Source organism: Carlito syrichta, unplaced genomic scaffold (genome assembly GCF_000164805.1).
Source record: "Carlito syrichta isolate Samal-C Ts95f unplaced genomic scaffold, Tarsius_syrichta-2.0.1 Scaffold316469, whole genome shotgun sequence".
Taxonomy (NCBI): Eukaryota; Metazoa; Chordata; class Mammalia; order Primates; family Tarsiidae; genus Carlito; species Carlito syrichta.
In genome coordinates, this window is record NW_007260565.1 from 774,976 (window position 1) to 794,071 (window position 19,096).

The 19,096-nt window shown below is 46.6% G+C and overlaps 1 protein-coding gene across 1 annotated transcript in view; it reads left to right on the plus strand.

The window, feature by feature from the left end:
• The first annotated feature begins 813 nt into the window (after window positions 1-813).
• The window catches only part of B4GALT1 (beta-1,4-galactosyltransferase 1), a 59,210-nt gene continuing 40,927 nt past the window's right edge, over window positions 814-19,096 (plus strand). Inside the window, exon 1 of the mRNA XM_021707249.1 lies at window positions 814-927. The gene's annotated coding sequence lies outside the window, so the exon portion shown is untranslated. The remainder of the gene's footprint in view (window positions 928-19,096) is intronic.

Sequence of the window (19,096 nt, forward strand, 5' to 3'; positions counted from 1 at the left end):
CTGTATCGAAGCAGTCCTTAAGCCCAACCCGGGGCTCCGGGCTGGCGGGGGGAGAGGTCGGGAGGTGGGTCCCTGGAAGTCGTGTTGGAGGCTGGAGGCCGGGACCGTATGGGGAAGCCCGTAGGCCCCTCTAGCCCCAGAGCCAGACAAGGCCTTGGACACTTCCCTGCTCGGGCCCAAAGCTCAGGAAGTTTTACGGTTCGGGTCTGCTTGGGGCTTGGAGCGGTCTTGCCCTTTTAACTCTGGTAGCGACCTCGAGTAACCCACTCCCGTTTGGGGGGCTGAGGATGAGACTCCCAGTGAGGAAGGAGGCTGATCTCCGAGTTCACGTGTCTTCTCAAAGAATCACTCTCCGGAGAGTGGGTTAACTTTTCTCCTGAGCCTTTGGGCAAATGACTTAGTGTCTCTCCAAACCTGAGGTTTCTCTTCTGTAAGTGGGGATAAGTAGTGCCTGTTTCTAGGGTTTGTTTTGGAAGATTAAATGAAGCAATGTAAGTAAGCGTTTAATTAATGAGGATAAGCGCTCAGTAAATTGTCACAGTGTTGTGTTCATTTCCTCCTGTATGAATCTCTGACCTGGGGCCCTTCCCTTGTAGGTTCCCAAAACCTAGGTGAGCCTGGACCTCCCCCCAGGGGCAGAGGGCTTGTGTACCCTGGAGGCTGGAGGGCTAAAATATAACCAGTCAACACAGGGTTGTCCATATCTGGTACTTCCAGTAACAGCCAGAGTCTCAATTATCTTACCCAGAAGGTCTGGACCCTGGCCTCTAGCCTCTGTTTGAGCCTAGGCCAGGAGCTTGGGTAGGTGGGTTTGCATTCCTCTGTGGCAGGAGTAAGATGAGTCTAGCCTGGACCTCTTCTTGACCTGTAATTCACAGGCCCACAGGCCCAACGCAGCCACAGGTTGCTTACAGGGTTACCAGACAGGTGGCCACTCATTTCTAATGCCAGTGCTTAGAGAATTATTGTGAGTGAGGGGCCTTGGCCGGCGGGCAGGCATCCTGCCAGTAGGAGCTCTGTCACTTTCCCGCAGAACCCTGGTCTTCCTGCAAGCTCTTGCTCAATTTCTCCAATAATTGCTTCAACATTTTCGTATCAGGCTTGGGAGGGACATTTTGGAGCTGGTCAGACATAAACTGTGGTCATGAGGGGGACTTGTTTTTTAAGCAGAAAATAGAATTCCTTTGCATTTGATGGTTAATTTGGGAAGCAGACTAGTTCTTTAAAATGAAGCAGACTCAAACCCGGCTGCTAAGTATTTGACTCCAGACATGTTATCTAGTTTCTTAGAGTCTCTTCCTCATGTGTGAAGTGGAATTGTCAGTGCTTACCTTACAGGGTTACTTTTAGGACTAAGTGAGGTTGTGTTTATTATACACATGGCACATATTCAGTACATGGCAGCTAATGATCATATGATAATAATTGTTTGGGACCTTGAAGTTCTAGTTTCTCAAACTCCCAAGGAGTTGGTTATGAACAGTGCAGAGTGGGGGAAGAGTCCCCAGGCCACAGAGAGGCTCGGGTTTTTGCTTTTTAGTGTTTGCCTGGACGTGACACAGAAAGTAAGAGAAATTCATTAGCAGATTAAAGAAAAGTACCCAAAGTTTATGAGATTGGTATTTGAGGTATAGGGTCTTCTTGTTGGAGCCTAAGAGACAAGGTGGTGACCGTACCTCTCTCTGTTTTGTTTTGTAATGATGTTGCTGGTGATCAGCTTGTCACCAGTTGCTGGTGTTTCTAATTGGCTGCTTGAAAGGACTTCCTGAGAAGAGAACGTTTTAGAGGGTGAGGGGAGAAGGCCTTCCCCAGCTTGGCTGCCTTCATGTGATATGCATGAGACTGTGACATTTAGGCTGCTGCTGAGGCAACCCCAGAAATGATGGGGCGGGGGGCGGGTCATTTCTTCCTTTTAATGGAGTCCTTAGGGTTGAATGGTTTGGGGGAGGTTCCTGGCGAAGGCGCCTTGAGAAAGCCGAAAGTCTCCTGGGAGTGTGTGGGTGGGGGGGAGTCGAGCCCATCTGTTTGTTCATAGGCAGGTGGCAGCTGAAGCCCTTGCGGGGTGGTTTTGAGGTTGGTGGGAGAAAGCACCCTTGGAGTTGTGGGCTTTTCACTACTTGCAGTTCCTTTCCCGGCATAGCTCTACTTTCTGGTGTCCAGTGGTCTGGGCCAGATGCTACGATCCCTCCCAGCTGATAAGTGTAAGTTACCAGCATGAGAGATGGCAGCAGGCAAGTTTATCCCTGGAGGAGGTAAGGCAGCAGCCTGGACTGCGATGGTTCACTGTTGGATCTGCCAGAACCTTGGATGCATTTCAGATAGACTTGGGTTAGAAATCTGCCTCTGTCTATGCTATCTGTGTGACCTGGGGCAGGTTGCAGTGTTTGGAGCCATCACTATAGCCCCAGCCCCAGGCACCCTCCCATGGGCTGGTGTGAGGCCTGGGTGGTGGGGGGAAGCTTTCCTGAGGATTCATGCAACTTTGTTCTCCCAGGTACTTGAGGCAGACAGGGTTCCTAACGCTGCCTCGGGTCCTCAGGGGCCCCTACAACATTCACTCCATTGATCCTGGGAGTGAGGCTTCCTTTTCTGGCCATCTGGGTATTTGTCTAAGATGGGGGGAACAGCAGCCATGTTTCTTTTCCTGGAATGTTTATCTCTGCTTAGGTTTGACGGCAGTTCCGTGTGACTTGACCTGCCTAGATACTGCCGGTCTGGAAGGGGATGGGTTGGGGGATTGTAAGCAGTGCATCTCGCTGAACTAGTTAAGGGAGGCAGGGCTGGCCTGGGAGCTCAGGTGTGGCCTGTTACGGTTGGTTCTGTCCCCTCAAGGGGGCAGGGGAGTGCATGCTGGACTGCTTAAGCCTCAGAGACCCCTCTTGCCGAGCTGTGCTTTGAGGAGCTCCTCTTCATTTGTTCAAAAGGGAAGACTCTGATCTAGAATTGGTTTCTTGGGCCAGCAGACAGCAACTACAGGTAGCTGGGGCCTCTGGTGAGTACTTGCCCGTCAGCCCATTTCCCTCTTTTTTCTGGGGGCTGTGACTGAGCAGGGGCTGAGCAAGTGTGCCCTAGCACTTGCTGGTCTCTGCTGCGCTATTGGCTCTCAGGTGTTTCTCTCCATGCTTGTCTCCCCTCCCCCATATGCACACGTGGACACAAGCAGGCCGCCTAGGACAGAATGTACTTTGAGGCTTGGGAAAGGACTCTTTCTCATCCCTTTGTGAGTGAGTCTTCAATGCCCATCACCTTCCGGCTTGGGCACAGGGATTCTCACCTATGTCCAGATCTTGAAGCTTTAGGCTTAAGTAACTAGTTCTTTAAACCATTGTTGTCCTGTTTTCTCTTTTTTTTTCCCCTGGGGAAAATTATTGATGTACACACAGACATTCCTTGTCTAACAATCTGAAATTGAAAAATACCCACCATGACTATCTGGCTCACTTTCATGGTGAAACTTGGGTTGCTTTTTTCCATACAGCCCAAAGGTAGTAAAAGGGTGCCTGTTGTAATTCATCCTAGACTCTGAGAAGTGCAAAAGAGCCCTTTCCTTCTGCAATAGGGCCTTCAATGAACCAAGTGAAAGCCCCTTGGAGCATAGGGAACAAGAGCCAAATGTGGGATTTGACTTAAATTGCAGGGGTTTTTTTTGAGTCAGGGTCTCTCTCTGTTTCTCAGGCTGGAGTGCAGTGACACAATCATGGCTACCACAGCCTTTTTTTTGTGGAGATGAGGCCTTGCTATGTTACCCAGGCTGGTCTTGAATTCCTGGACTCTAGCCACCTTGGCCTCCTACTTCGGCCTCCCAAAGTGCTGGGATTACAGGCATGAGCCACTGTGCTTAGCACTCAAATTGCAGCTTCTTAGAACTGCAGCCTCTTAGAACCACAGCATCCCGGGATGGGACCATCCAGTGTTTTTCCTTGAGGCTATTACTCAGTAGACAACTTGTGCAGACGTTCAGGGGTGACTTGATGTGGCCTAGAGTTTTAGAAGATTCCTGCAAGGTGTGTCTGTGGGTCACCAGAAGGTCTTGTATGTATGATGTCCTTGATGGCTAAGGTGACTGGTAACTTTATTCATTCAGTTCTAACAATGTACCTGTACTATGTTGGGCACTAGAACTACATAAAAGACGACAGGTGCCTACTCTGTAGGAACTAGCTATTTAGGCAGAAGAGGCATAAACAGTGCTGATGTCATCTAAGAAAACCAAAGTGAAAAAAAAGGAAAAAGAAAACCAAAGTGTGTGTGTTTATCCCTTTCCCTCTCTCTATCACTCCCATCCCTCCCTCCATTCTTTCCTTTAACTCAGAGTTGCATGAAAGCTCTCCAGTTCGGGTTTCTTTTGACCGTGTGAAATTTTTCCTCTAATTTCTGAAGCCATGCCTTAGCTCTGCTGGGTAATCTTTTAACTTGCTGCTTTATAATGATTATAATGAGGCATCATTGGGGATTATGGTGTTTGGGTAGCAGCAGGGTAGGGATTTCCAGGCTGGGACAAGGCTAATTTATAAGTTGGGAGTGATGGGGCAGTTAATGCCAAGGCAGTCTGAGAGCCCTTCCACAGATTCCACCCTGAGGACCATCCAGACTTTGGAAACAGGGTCACCAGGCTCAAAACTTTGAGCTCAGCTGGGCTACAGCGTGTGTGTGTGTGTGTGTGTGTGTGTGTGTGTGTGTGTGTGTGTGTGTCAGAGGCCTAGTTATTCTATAGTCAAACCTGCTGATTTTGCTACTGCCCACTTATCCAGTACCTCCCGGGCCTTGTTCCCTACTCTTTGTTTCCTGCCTATTTCTGCCAGGAAGCAGAGACTGGAATTCTGCTTGAACCTACATCTACCTGGAAATTCCAGTTTTTCCTATCCACTCGAGCGGCAGTACAGCTGTCTTAGGACAAATGGTCTGCCCTTGCAACCTAAATCCTATGAGGGCCTGGCACTATGACAGTTGTACATTTGGCTTTGGCATGGCCTGGTGTGGTCTCTGGGCAGTGACGTCACTGTAAAGGTCAGCCAGCCAGACCCTGACTCCCAGGGGAGCTCACAAGGCACGGAATTGGACTCTGTGATCTCCATGGGGGCCCTCTTGTCCCTAAGGAGCCAGACCGTGGCTGTGCTTATAAAGACCTCAGTTGTGGAGACCCCTGTGTTTATCGGGGCCTCTACAGGGTGAGGTGAGGGGGTCACTAACATGAGGAGCCACCTGACGATATTGTTCTAAAAGTCAGAGGCCTCCAGGTTGGAGTGGGGCGTGGGGGTGGGGAACAGGGTTTAGCTGGGAGCTGGTTCTGGGTGGACGTGGCCTAAAGGGATTCTTCCTTAGAAGAAGAGGGATGAGTCACACACTCAGTGTTTCAGGTTCCACTTTTCAGCTCGGCCTCAGCCCACCCCTTCCCCTACACAAATGAAGGCCAGGGGCTTTATAATTGGCTGTTGCTGAATTCCTTGGCAGCGATTTTAATGTCTGGTCTGGGTGTGTTATGTGGCTGATTCTCTATTCTGCTGCCTCTCCAAAGTCCCTCAAAAAGCCCTACAGAGTGAGAGGGTGCGACAGAGCACGACAGAGAGGAAGACAGATTTGGGGAATAGAGGGAATAATGATTTTGCCTCACAGGAATGCTGGGGCCAGGGCTGTGGGTCTTTGTTTTTGTTGTTGTTGTTGTTTTTCCCCTGAGGGGGAATAATCTCTTCCTCCATTTTGTAAAAAGCATGCAGGCTCATTGAATATAATTTGAAAAATTGAAAGAGATAGAAAAGCACACTCATATTCCTATCACCTAAAAATATATGCTAGCTGGGTGCATTGGCTCACGCCTGTAATCCCAACACTTTGGGAGTCCTGTGCAGGAGAATTGCTTGAGGTTAGGAGTTCAAGACCAGCCTGGGCAACATAGCAATACCCAGTCTCTATTTAAAAAAATGTTTAAAACTACCTGGGCATTGTGGCACATGACTGTAGTCCTGGTTACTTGGGAAACTGAGGCGGGATCCCTTGAGCCCAGGAGTTCAAGGTCACAGTGAGCTGTGATCTTGTCCCTGCACTTACCCTAGGTGACAGAGAAAGACCCTATCTCTAACAAAAGAAAGGAACACGCTGTCATATTTTCTATTAGTCTTTTTCTTGTATTTGTTTAAGAATATAGCTTATATCTTTTTAGATGGACAGATAGATTGATATAGATTTGTGTAGGTAGCCTGGTGCTCAGCGTTTTTTCGCTTAAGAGTCTGCCACTGACTTGGTCCTACACCTTTTTAAAAATCACAAAGTTGGCCAGGCGCGGTGCTCAAGCCTGTAATCCCAGCACTTTGGGAGGCCAAGGCTAAAGGATTGAGCTCAGGGGTTCAAGACCAGCCTGGTCAACTTGGTGAGACCTCTTTTCTACAATAAATAAAAAAATAAACCGGGTGTGGTAGTACATGCCTATAGTTCCAGCTACTTGGAAGGCTGAGGCGGAAGGATCCCCTGAGCCCAGCAGGCTGAGGCTGCGGTGGCGGTGAGCATGCCACTGCACTCCAGCCTAGGCGACAGAGTGAGACTCCAACTCAAAAACAAATAAATAAGTAAAAATCGCGAAGTCAGTATCATATTCTGTCAGCTGAATGTGCCATAACTTCATCATTCATTCGTTTCTGAGGACACCCATGTACATGTATGTAGTTTTTGTTTTTTCTTAGGAGTGTGGCAAGGCTTGTGCATAAAGTTTTCTGTATTTTTTGGATGGTTTCTGTAGGAAAGCTTTCTAAAAATGAAAAAAAATGGCTGAATGCTTTCTGAGAAGCACTAGGTTTTTAAGCCAGTCTTACAAAGGGATAGGCCCTTTGGAAATTACACATTTGCTTCGTGCTGGCAGATGAGTATCACTTATTGCTGAATGGTGTGTCATCCAGAATACTGATTAAAAAGGAAACTGGGTTCAGGAAGTGCCTGGGGCAGGGGCAGAGGGCTAGGTTTCAGGATAGGCTCGTAGGATCTGGCGGAGCAGAAGTCACTGTGGACAGAATCACTGGCATCTGATGGCTTCTCGGTAACTTCTCCATTGGGTTTTTTATCAGCCAAGTCCTTGGGCTAGGATTATGGAAACTACTGGACTCTGGGCCGTGGTGGGTGAACACCAGCTAACTGACCCAGTGCTGTTGATATTATTTAGCTGTGATGTGCAGGAGGGGTGGGAACAAGCTAGCAAATCTTTTTCTTTTTTGTTTTTGAGTTGGAGTCTCACTCTTGTCACCCAGGCCGGAGTGCTCACAGCTACCACAGCCTCCGCCTGCTGGGCTTAGTGATCCTTCCACCTCAGCCTTCCAGCTGGGATTTCAGGTGTGTGGTAGACCACCATGCCCAGCTAGTTTTTGTGATTTATTGTAGAGACAAAGTCTTACCAAGTTGCCCAGGCTGATCTCTAACCCCCAGGCTCAGCCAATCCTCTCACCTTGGCCTCCCAAAGTGCTGGGATTACAGGCTGAGCACCACGCCCGGCCCAAATCACATTTTGGAACATACTGTACAACTCTCCCACCTCCAGGTGGTCCTGAGATCAGAGGAGGAGGGACTGTGGAATGAGAACCTTCAGGTTTCCAGGAATTCTCTTAAGGAGAAGCCTCAAAGCCTGCGACTGTCAGAGCTTGTTTGGCTGGGTTGGATCTGTAAAGCCTCAGGCCAGTGTACATGCTCTTTCCAAGGAGTGTATTTTGAAATTGCTCCCTTTTGAATGTCCTCAGTGGAGCTTCTTCTGAGGAACAGTTTTTGTTTGTTTTGTTTTTTGATTATTTTGTAGCGATGATGTCTTGCTAAGTTGCCCAGGCTGGTCTTGAACTCCTGGGCTCAGACAACCCTCCCACCTCAGCCTCCTGAGTAGCTGGGATTGCAGGTACATGATGGGCTACCACGCCCAGCTAGTTTTTTTAATTGTTTTGTAGAGACGAGTCTCACTATGTTGCCCAGGCTGGTCCCAAACTTCTGGACTCAAGTATTCCTCCTGCCTTGGCCTCCCAGAGTATTGGGATTACAGGCGTAAGTAACCATGCCTGGCATTCTAAGGGGGCAGTTTTGGTCTGCCAGGGGTTGTTTGACACAGCCTAGGGAACTAGGGTGAGGCTGCACTGAGAGAAGGGGCAGGATGATGTCAGCCGCATGACCAATACAGTGTGAGGTCAGGGCTCCTTCCTGCCCCACCATATCAGCTTAGAGGTCATAGGGAGGGCCCCCTGGCAGAGTGTTAAATAATTGCTTGGCCCCATGACAGGGTGCATTCTAAAAATGCCTTTAAATTTTTCTTTCAAAGTTTCTTCCTGTTTTGCATAATGTCCTTTTGCCTTTGACATCCTGAAACCATAGGGCTGTAGTTGGTGTTGCAGGATACCGCCAGCTTGAAAAAAAAAAAACAGGAAAGGACGCCAAGTTGGGCGGAGGGGGCTAGGGAAGCTGGTATTAATGTTATTGGAGTATGGGGACTTGGCCTTGAGGTGTTAGGTAGCTCCTGGCATTCAGGTGAGCACTTCAGGCAATCTGGGCCAAGAAAGGGTGAAATCAAGTCTTTTTTTTTTAAATTTTTTTTTGAATTGGGGTCTCACTGTCACCCAGGCTGGAGTGCAGTGGCATGATCATGACTCACTGCAGCCTTGACCTTCTGGGCAAGTGATCCTACCATCTCAGCCTCCTGAGTAGCTGGAACAATGGGCTTGCACCACCATTTTTTAAAACATGTTTTTGTATCTTTAATATTTTTAATTTTTTTGTAGAGATGAGGTCTTACTACGTTACCCAGGCTGGTCTCAAACTCCTGGGCTTAAGCAGTCCTCCTGGCTCAGCCTCCCAAAGTGCTAGGATTACAGGTATGAGCCACCATGCCTGGCTAGAACCTAGTTTCACACTAAAGTCAGGATGGGATTCCAAGGAAGAGAATGAACTGGGAATCATTTGCTCATTCAGCAAACTTTATTTTTATTTTATTTTACTTTATTTTATTTTTGAGTTGGAGTTTCACTCTGTCACCCAGGCTGGAGTACAGTGGCACGCTCACGGCCACTGCAGCCTCAACCTGCTGTGCTCAGTCGATCCTTCTGCCTCAGCCTTCCAAGTAGCTGGAACTACAGGCATGTGCCACCATGCCCAGCTAATTTTTGATTTACTCTAGAGACGAGGTCTTGGCAAGTTGCCTGGGCTGGTCTCAAACCTGCAGGCTCAGGCAATACATTTGCCTCGGCTTTCCAAAATCCTGGGCTTATAGGCTGAGCCACTGAGCCCGGCCTCAGCAAACTTTAACTGGTAATTACATTATGTTATGTGTAGGAGCTAAGACATGAACATGAGCTGGCCCTGCTCTTGGGGAGCCCTTTTGCAGTGGACACTCTGGCAATACAGTGTGGTCACAGAGGAAGCCTGGGTGCTCTGAGGGCATGGAGGTGTCTGGAGCCAAATGGGTGGTCTGGGCCAGGGCCAGAGTCAGAATGAAGGACCTCTCTTAGAATCTGATCTTAGCATCCCTGTCTCTCAGTACATTTGAACAGCCTCCCTTATTGGTAAGGGCAAGGGTCTACTGCTGACAGTGGCCTGTGATTTCCTTTCAGTTGCAGTCACATGGGGAGGACACTAGCTGAAGTTGCAGCTGTTGCATGCTGTTACCAACAGGGCAGGAGAGGGAGGGAAATGGAGGCAGAGTGAGTGGAAGATGATTGAAGGAAGAGAGAGGGTGGTGCAGGTGGGACTGTTCTAGACAGTGGATGACTGAAAATAGCTGGACTGAGGGACCAAAGGGAGGCAGGGGAAGGGGAGGAGAGCAGGGGGAGGGATTACCTGGTCTGCAGAGGGTAGAAACAGGCCTCAAACGCTGCTGGAATGAGGATTCCAAGTTCTAGTGATTGTTCTGTTCCTGATTCCTTATATCAGTTTAGGCAAGTCCTGACTCCTTTGGTCCATGTTGCCCTAATGAAATTTGAGTGGACTGGACTTGATGGTCTTTAGGGCCCTTCCTTCTCCACCTCCTAGATTCTAGTGTGGCTGGGGAGGAATTCTGGTAATATCTGCAACATGAGGGGCCTCTGAAATTCCTTTTGACACTCATTACCCATGAGGCTTCTGCTGAAGACTTGATAATTCTCATAATTGTCTTTTGCTGTTGTCTTGTATCCTTATGTCTAAGTAGACAATTAAGATTTTAGCAGGAGGATGACCCTTAGAAATGGCACGGGGAATGTTTCTTTCTATCACACTGGCTAGTTTTTTGATTTAGGAAAGTTGTTATCCTCTCTGTGCCTCAGTGTTCTCATCTGTAAAAAGGGGGATAATAATAGCATTTACCTCATAGGTAATTGTTTCATATAGGTAGTAGCCGCAAAAGGGCTTAAAGCGATGCCTAACACAGAATAAGCTTGGAATATGTTATTTATTATTGATAGTAGTGATCGTTTTTATTATTTATTATTTTTTATTTGTTTGTTTATTTTTGAGTTGGAGTCTCACTCTTGCCCAGACTGAAGTGCAGTGGCACACTCATGGCCACCACAGTGTTGACCTGCGGGCTCTGGCGATCATTCCGCCTCAGCCTTCCAAGTAGCCAACTATAGGCACGTGCTACCACGCCTGGCTAAGTTTTTGATTTATTGTAGAGATGAGGTCTCACCAAGTTACCCAGGCTGTTCTCGAACCCGTGGGCTCAGGTAATTCTCTCACCTCGATCTCCCAAAGTGCTGGGATTACAGGCTTGAGTCACCACACCCAGCCAGTAATAGTTTTTATATGTAAAGATTTTGGCTTTTACTTTATAAGATTTCTTCATCTTTTTCTTTTTAATTGAAAATACAATGTTACTTTATTAAATGTTACCAAAAATTCTATCTACTTTTGTAATAAAACATGCTCCTCCCCCATAATAAAACTTGCTGTTACTTTCCAAATGCATACATATTTTACTATGTTGTAATTGTAGAGTGAAACTATTTACATTCAGCCTTTCTTTTTCAATGTTATCTTATAAACTGTTATCTTGTTTATGATTGCCCTAATTATCTTTTGTGACTGTCTAGTATATTTAGTTAGTCCCTTAGCAAGTACTATTCCAAGTTACACAATCTTAATCCTGAAATGAATCTTTTTTTTTTTTTAGTGGGTAGCTCTTTGCTTCAGTTGAATTACTTCCTTGGATTAAATTCCTGGAGAGGAATTTCTAGGCCAGAGGATATGGTCATCTTGACAACACCGGTTCACATTGCCACATTGCTTTCCAAGAGGCTTGGAATCATTCACAGGCCCAAAATGGGAAATGCCTGGCTTTTAAAGAATTTGCATTCCAAGGGCAAGTCAGATTTATCCAGAGCCCACACTTACAGTCCAGCCCGAGTGTATGTGTGCCTGTGTGTGAGTGTGCATGTGAAGTTCCCTGTGAGGGAGGGACACTGTGGCCTCTGACCGTAACACTCTTCCTGTAAGTGATTGCCTCAGTGTAGTTCCTCCTGAAGTCACTCCTGTCCATGAAAGGAGCCTTGCTGTGTCTTTCAACACCCCACCTATCTTTGCCAGAGTTGGTTTATACCAAGTGAGAACTTTCTTTCCTCCTTCTTTATATATGGAGTCACGCTTGTAGAATGGGGGGACATTCTGGCTTTTAAAACCTGACTGAGCTGGGCGTGGTACCTGTAATCTCAGCAGTTTGGGAGGCAGAAATGAGAGGATTGCCTGAGCTCGGGGGTTCGAGACCAACCTGGGCAACTTGGCAAAACCTCGTCTCTACATAAATCAAAAAATTAGCTGGGCATGGTGGCATGTGCCTGTAGTTCCAGCTACTCTGAAGGCTGAGGCAGAACGACTGCCTGAGCCCAGCAGGTTGAGGCTGCAGTGACTGTGATCGTGTGACTACACTCCAGCCTGAGCAACAGAGTGAGACTCCTACTCAAAATATATAAAATAAAAACCTGACTGAAAAATAGTGTTGACCTAAAACTTTGTGGATGAGATGCTTGAAACACTGCATGCAACCATCTATAGACACTGTGTTAGGCTGGGCATGGTGGCTCATGCCTATAATCCCAACATTTTAGGAGGTGGAGGCATGAGGATTGCCTGAGCCCATGGGTTCAAGATCAGGTCTGGGCAACTTGGTGAGACCTTGTCTGTCTCTACAATAAGTCAAAAATTAAAGCCAGGCACTGTGGCTCACGCCTGTAGTCCCAGCACTTTGGGAGGCAGAGGCAAGAGGATTGCCTGAGTCCAAGGGTTTGAGACCAACCTGAGCAACATGGCGAGACCTGGTCTCTACAATAAAGCAAAAAATCAGCCTGGGCGTGGTGGTGTGTGCCTGTCGTTCCATCTACTTGGAAGACAGGCGGAAGGATTGCCTGAGCCTAGCAGGTGGAGGCTGCAGTGACTGTGAGTTTGCCACTGCACTCCAGCCTGGATGACAGAGTGAGACTCTGACTAAAAAAATAAAAAAAGACAAGAAACTGTGTTTAGGTTCTGGTGGGCTAGCCAGCCTGGGTGCCGAGTCGTTCAACCCATGCGCATGAACTTTTATCTGACGGCTCTGGTTTATGGGATCCAGAAACAGGACCCAGATGAAGACAGACTTTTAAGTTATATTGGATAAAAGTCAGTTGATCCAATAGCCCAAAGTCTGCAAATATGAATTTCTGTCTGTGATACGAATTGACAGTTCAGTAGCCATCCTCCACACACACTCCTCTTTGGTAGACTTTGAATGGCATATCCAATAGAAGGACTTCAGAGCCAGAGACTTTAGGGGCCAGAAGTTTACAGATCCAGCAAATGGGGCACATCCAATTGTGTCAGCTGCTCCCTTGTCTTGTGGCCACTTTATATGTCCTCTCTTCTCTCCTTCATTCCCCGGCCGTCAGCTGTGACTTCTCAGGGCACTCTGGGACCATTGAACCAGGTCAGAACTGCTGTTCAGCATACTGTTCCTGGGAGCCCAGGGCAAGATTTTCTTACTGCACGAAATGGAGGAGATAATTTATTACCCTGCCAGGCACAGTGGCTCACGCCTGTAATCCCAGCACTTTGGGAGATGGAGGCAAGAGGACTGCCCGAGCCCAGGGTTTGAGACCAGCCTGGGCAACATGGCAAAACCGTGTCTCTACAATAAATAAAAAAAAAAAATTAGCTAGGCATGGTGGTACACGTTTGTAGTTCCAGCTACTTGGAAGACTGAAGTAGAAGGATCACCTGAGCCCAGCAGGTTGAGGCTGTGGCGGCCGTGAGCGTGCCACTACACTCCAGCCTGGGCAACCGAGTAAGACTCAAAAATAAAATTTCTTACTTCAAGGGATTGATAAGAGAATGAGTCAGGCATGGTGGAATTATAGGCATGAGCCATCCTGACACCTCCTATGTCTTTTCATCAATTCCTAACTCATTCCCTTGGGCACAGAAGTCATACAATCAGCACCCTTAGGCCACATAGTAAAATTTCTTCCGAATGCAGTTTTTCATCCACTCTAAGGCAGAGTCAAGAGTAGGAAGAAGGAGAGGTGTGAGGCTGTGACCACAATTTAGGGATGGAGTGTGACCCAAAGCCAGTACCCTAGACCACAAGGAGAAGGCCTCTATGTTGCTGAATTCACAATACTGGGAACTTGGAGTATGTCGTGTCTTCCAGAATTTTGTGCCTCCTCACAGTCTTTCCTCCAGGTGGACTTTATCAGTATTCTGGGGAGAGATCATCATAGGCCACAAACAGCTGAGTGCTTAGGAAGCAGAGCTGGAAGAAGCAGCATTAGATGTTTGGTGGAGTCTTAGGAGGTGAAAAGATACATAATTTTTGGTTTGTTTTTTAATGGGTCTGGGCAGGGTGGCTCACTTTGGGAGGCCGAGGTGGGAGGATTGCTTGAGCCCAGGTGTTCTAGCCCAGCCTGGGCAACATAGCAAGACTTTGTCTCTACAAAAATAAAAATTAGCTGGGCTTGGTAGCATGGGCCTGTATTCCCACCTACTCAGGAGGCTAAGGAGGGAGGATTGTTTGAGCCTAGGAGTTCAAGGCTGTGGTGAGCTGTTATTGTGCCACTGTACTCTAGCCTGGGTGACAGTGAGACCTGGCTCAAAAAAAAAAAAAAAAAAAAAAAAGGAGTCTGGATGTTAGTGGGCTCAGTTTTTTGTGCTTGGTATGTTGGTAGAAAAACTAAGGCCTGGACCGTAGTTTACTTAGCCGGCTTTATTCTGCCTAGGGGTTGGTGTTGGAATCCAGAATGCCAAACCCTGAAGTCTAGCTCTGTTGCCATCCTGAGTCATTTAAGTCACATCAGTTTACCTGGGCCTCAGTTTACCTGTCTATGACATGAGATGAAGGGTTGGTTTGGATGTTTTCTGGAGTCTCTCCCTACCTGGGGGTTTTGATGTAGCCAAGTATTCCTGCTCAGTATGGCTAAATGGCTTTGCTGTAGGACAATTGAGTGCTGCCTCCACCGGGGTCAACCTTGTAAAGCTGTGGTGGCTGTCAGTGGTCCCTGAGCCAGGATTGGATCTTCCAGGAGAAATCCATCCCCACATAAACTTTGGACCCTTCCAACAATGCTGATCTCTAAGCAGGAAACAAAAAAATCAGAGGACGAGTAGATACGTTGGTCAGTGTGAAAACCTGATCAGCGGGAGCCACTGTAAATGCAGGGTTCTGGACTCTGGCAACAACCATGCGAATCACCCCCACAACAGAGAATGCGAAAAACACTTCATTGCATCCATTTCATTAACTCTCACAGCAGCTCTTTTTCTAGCCTAGTTGTCCTGGTTAGAGCCTCCTGTACAATGTTAAATTTACGACCAGCAAATTTTTTACTTTCCTAATGCTGAGAGCAGGTAAAAATAAAAAAAGATCTGAATGGTTGCTGCAAACTTCTGTCGTTAAGCACAAGCGAAATGTTCTTTTCTGAATTATCACCTTTTTTCCAATACAGCTGGAAGTTGCAATATGTCCAGTATTTGCTTCAGACTAGCACTCTAACTAGCATTCCATACACGTTGTATTTTTATTCGGATTATATACCTGAAAAGACAGTCTTCCACGATAAGGTAAATTCACATCAGCAGCAACCAGGAACAGAATTTGGCATGACATAAATTCACATCAGCAGAAGTGAATGAGTTAAGTAGATGTGGTAAGAGAGACATCCTTGTCTTCCTTAGGGAAGGAAACATCCAGTTCTGGTAGTTTGTGCCTTCCCAGGAGTCATCTAGTTTTTTTGGCTTACAATTCTCATAGTGTTTCCTTATGATCCTTTTTCTTTCTGTTAAGGATGTTGGAAGGGACAGTCTCTCTTCCTGATTTTATTATTTGAGTTTTCTTTTTTTTTGTCAGTTTATCCAAAAGTTTGTCATTTTTGTTGATCTTTTCAAAGAACTGATTTCTCTCTATTGTGTTTTTCCGTTTGCTATTTTATTGACTTCTACTCTAATCTTTATTCCTTTCATTCTGTTTGCTTTAGGTTTAGTTTGCTGGTGTCATAAGGTTAGGTTATTGATTTGAGCTCTAAAGATCATGTACTTTTAACATGTTGATAGATACCGTCAAATCGCCCTCTGATTCATACTCACAGTGTATGAGACTGCTTATTTCCCACACTCAGACTAGCACTGGCTGCTACTAATCTTCATGCATTTGCCAGTGTGATAGTCAAACACGGTATCTTGTTTTAATTTGTTTCTCTGATTACTGAAGTTAAGCAGACTTTCATGCGCTTGTTTGGCCATTTGTATTTCTTTTTTTTGTTAGAGACAGGATCTCACTATGTTGTGGAAGCTGGTCTCAAGTGATCCTCTGGCCACAGCCCCCAAGTAGTTGGGACTACTGGCACTTGCTATCATGCCTGGATTGGTCATTTGTATTTTTTATGTGAATTACTTGTTCACATTTTTTTTTTACCCATCTTTCTATTAGTTTTTATATGCTTGCATGAGATTTTTATTTTATGGATCTTTCTCCTTTATTACATGTCATTTGTAAATGTGGTCTCTCCATTTGTCACTTTTTTTTAAGTTGGTGTTTCATTCTGTTGGACAGACTGGAGTGCAGTGACACAATCATGGCTCATTGCAGCCTCAACCTCCTGGGCTCAGGTGATCCTTCCACCTCAGCCTCCTGAGTAGCTGGGACTATAGGCACACATCCCATGCCCGGCTAAATTTTTTTTGTTTTTGTGGAGATTAGGTCTTGTTATGACCGGTTTTGAACTCCTGGGCTCAAGCACTCCTCCTGTCTTGACCTCCCAAAGTGTCACTTTTCTTTCAACTTTATCTCTGGTATCTGGCTATACAGAAGTTTTGAATTTTTGTGTATCTAAATCAGATCTTTTATGTCTTCAGGTTGTTTTCTCACTTAGGCAGATCTGTGCCATTCCAAGATTATAAATTTTTCCTCCCACATTTTCTTCTAAGTTGTTTCTTTAACATATTTACTAGTTGACCCCCGACAGTAAAAGATAAACAGTGTTTCTCTTCTACCCTCATGTGTTGCAAGAAGCCTGATATCATATTCTAGGGACCCATTGAGGTTTCAGACTTTTCCCCCAAATCTGTCACTAGTGCTGGTGAATAAGGGTAGAAGTATATAACTTTAGCCTCTTGTGCTGATAGAACTGTAATAATATGTAAGCTTTGAAGTTCTGTGGAGTCAGAGGAGAAGGCAAAGTAATATTTATTGAAAATCTGTTAGTGCCAAGCACTGTGATAAGTATGTATATGTTTTATCTCACATCTGAAAGGAAGACATAATTATCCCCACTCCTTAGAGAAGGATATTGGAGCTGGCTACATTTAAAGTGGTCCTGATATCAGAGAGGTAGTGCCAGGAGTGCATAACTGGCTGACTGCCCAGATGACCTGAGGGGCAGGGCTCTCTACAGCCCAAGGTCTGGTTCTAGATGGACTGAGAAGGAAGTACTTGTTTGTAATCAGCAGCATTACAGCTCCAGAAAACCCATCAGCTCCAAAACCGATGAAAGGGGCAGCTGACTCAGTAATGATACTCCCAGGAGACTGACTTACATTGCCAGGATGCTAAGCGGCTGCTTTACTGGGAAGATTAGAACTCCTGTCAAGTAGCTTAGAATTCTCTGGCTGCAGACAGCACAGGAAGGGAAGCCACAGGATACTCAGCTGGTGAGTCCTCCCCTGTACAACCCTGGAAGGATGCTTCCAGCCCCACCCTCCATGTCACCCTTATTTATTTCCTACCTGTCTTCTTTCCTTCCTTCCTTTTTTTTTTTTTTTTTTTGAGTTGGAGTCTCACTCTGTCGCCCAGACTGGAGTGCAGTGGCCGCTCCCGGCCACCGCAGCCTCGACCTGCTGAGCTCCGGCGATCCTTCCGCCTCAGCCTTCCAAGTAGCTGGAACTACAGGCGCGCACTACTACACACAGCTAATTTTTTGATTTATTGTAGAGATGAGGTCTCACCAAGTTGCCCAGGCGGGTCTCGATCCCGCGAGCTCAGGTGATCCACTCACCTCAGCCTCCTAAGGCGCGGGATGACAGGCTGAGCCACCGAGCCTGGCTCTTTCCTTCCTTTCTGTCCAGCAATCAGACTTCATTTCACGGCCCATTATCATCACTCATCTACTCATGGACTCTTTACCTTATTAATATATTTGTTTTATCTTGTCCTCATTCTCACTTGCATTTTCCAACTGTACTGTAGGCATCCATTCTGCTGTGTTGATAGTGTATACCTGTTTTTGCTCTTGCCAAAATGGACGCTACTGCTACACATGCATACACACACACACACACACACACACACACACACATATTCTTAAACTTTAAAACTTTATTTTTAGATTAGCTTACAGTAAAATTGACTTTGGTGTATCATTCTATGAATTTTAACACATGTATGTATTTGTGGAACCACCACAATCAGGGTATAAAACAGTTCCATCAACCCCCAAAATCCCCTTGTAGTCACATTCTCTTCCCATCTCAATCCCCAGGCAACCGCTGATCTGTTCCCCATTACTATTGTTTTGTTTTTGTTACCATTGTTTTGTCTTTTTGAGGCTGTCACATCAATGGAATCACACAGTATAGGTCCTTTTTTTTGGGTCAGAGTCTCACTCTGTCACCCAGCTGGAATGCAGTGGCACAGTCTTGACTCACTGCATCCTTGACCTTCTGGGCTCAGGCTATCCTTTTGACTCAGCCTCCTGAGTAGCTGGGGCTACAGGTATGAGCACCATGCTCAGCTAACCTTTTTATTTTTGTAGAGACAAGATCTTGTTATGTTACCTAGGATGGTAACATAACAAACTCCTGGGCTCAAGCAGTCCTCTCACCTTAGTCTCTTAAAGTGTTGGGATTATAGGCGTGAGCCCCCATACCTGGCCTTAAATTTTTTTCTTTAAAAATCTTTTGGGCCGGGCTTGGTGGCTCAGCCTGTAATCCCAGCACTTTAGGAGGCCAAGGCGAGTGGATTGCCTGAGCTCGTGGGTTCGAGACCAACCCGGGAGACTTGGCAAAACCTCGTTTCTACAATAAATCAAAAATTAGCCGGGCGTGGTAGTGCGTGCCTGTAGTTCTGGCTACTTGGGAGGCTGAGGTAGAAGGATTGCCGGAGCCCAGCAGGTCAAGGATGTGGTGGCCGGGAGTGTGCCACTGCACTCCAGTCTCGGTGACAGAATGAGACTCCAACGCAAAAACAACAGCATTTTTTTGGCTGGGTACGGTATTTCACGCCTATAATCCCAGCACTTTGGGAGGCCAAGGTGAGAGGATTGCAAGAGCCCACAGGTTCAAGACCAGCCTGGGTAACTTGGCAAGACCTCATCTCTATAGAAAACTCAAAAAATCAACTGGTTAATTTTTTTTTTTGAATTGGAGTCTCAGTCTGTCACCCAGGCTGGAGAGCAGTGGCACACTCACGGCCGCTGTAGCCTCGACCTGCTGGGCTCAGGTGATCCTTCCACCTCAGCCTTCCAAGTAGGGGGAACTGCAAGCACTCACCACCCTGCCTGGCTAATTTTTTGATTTATTGTGGCGATAAGGTCTTGCCAAGTCCAAGTTGATCTTGAACCCGTGGGCTCAAGTAATCCTTTCACCTCAGCCTCCCAAAGTGCTGAGATTATAGGTTTGAGCCACTGCACCCAGCCTGCCTTTTTTTTTTTTTTTG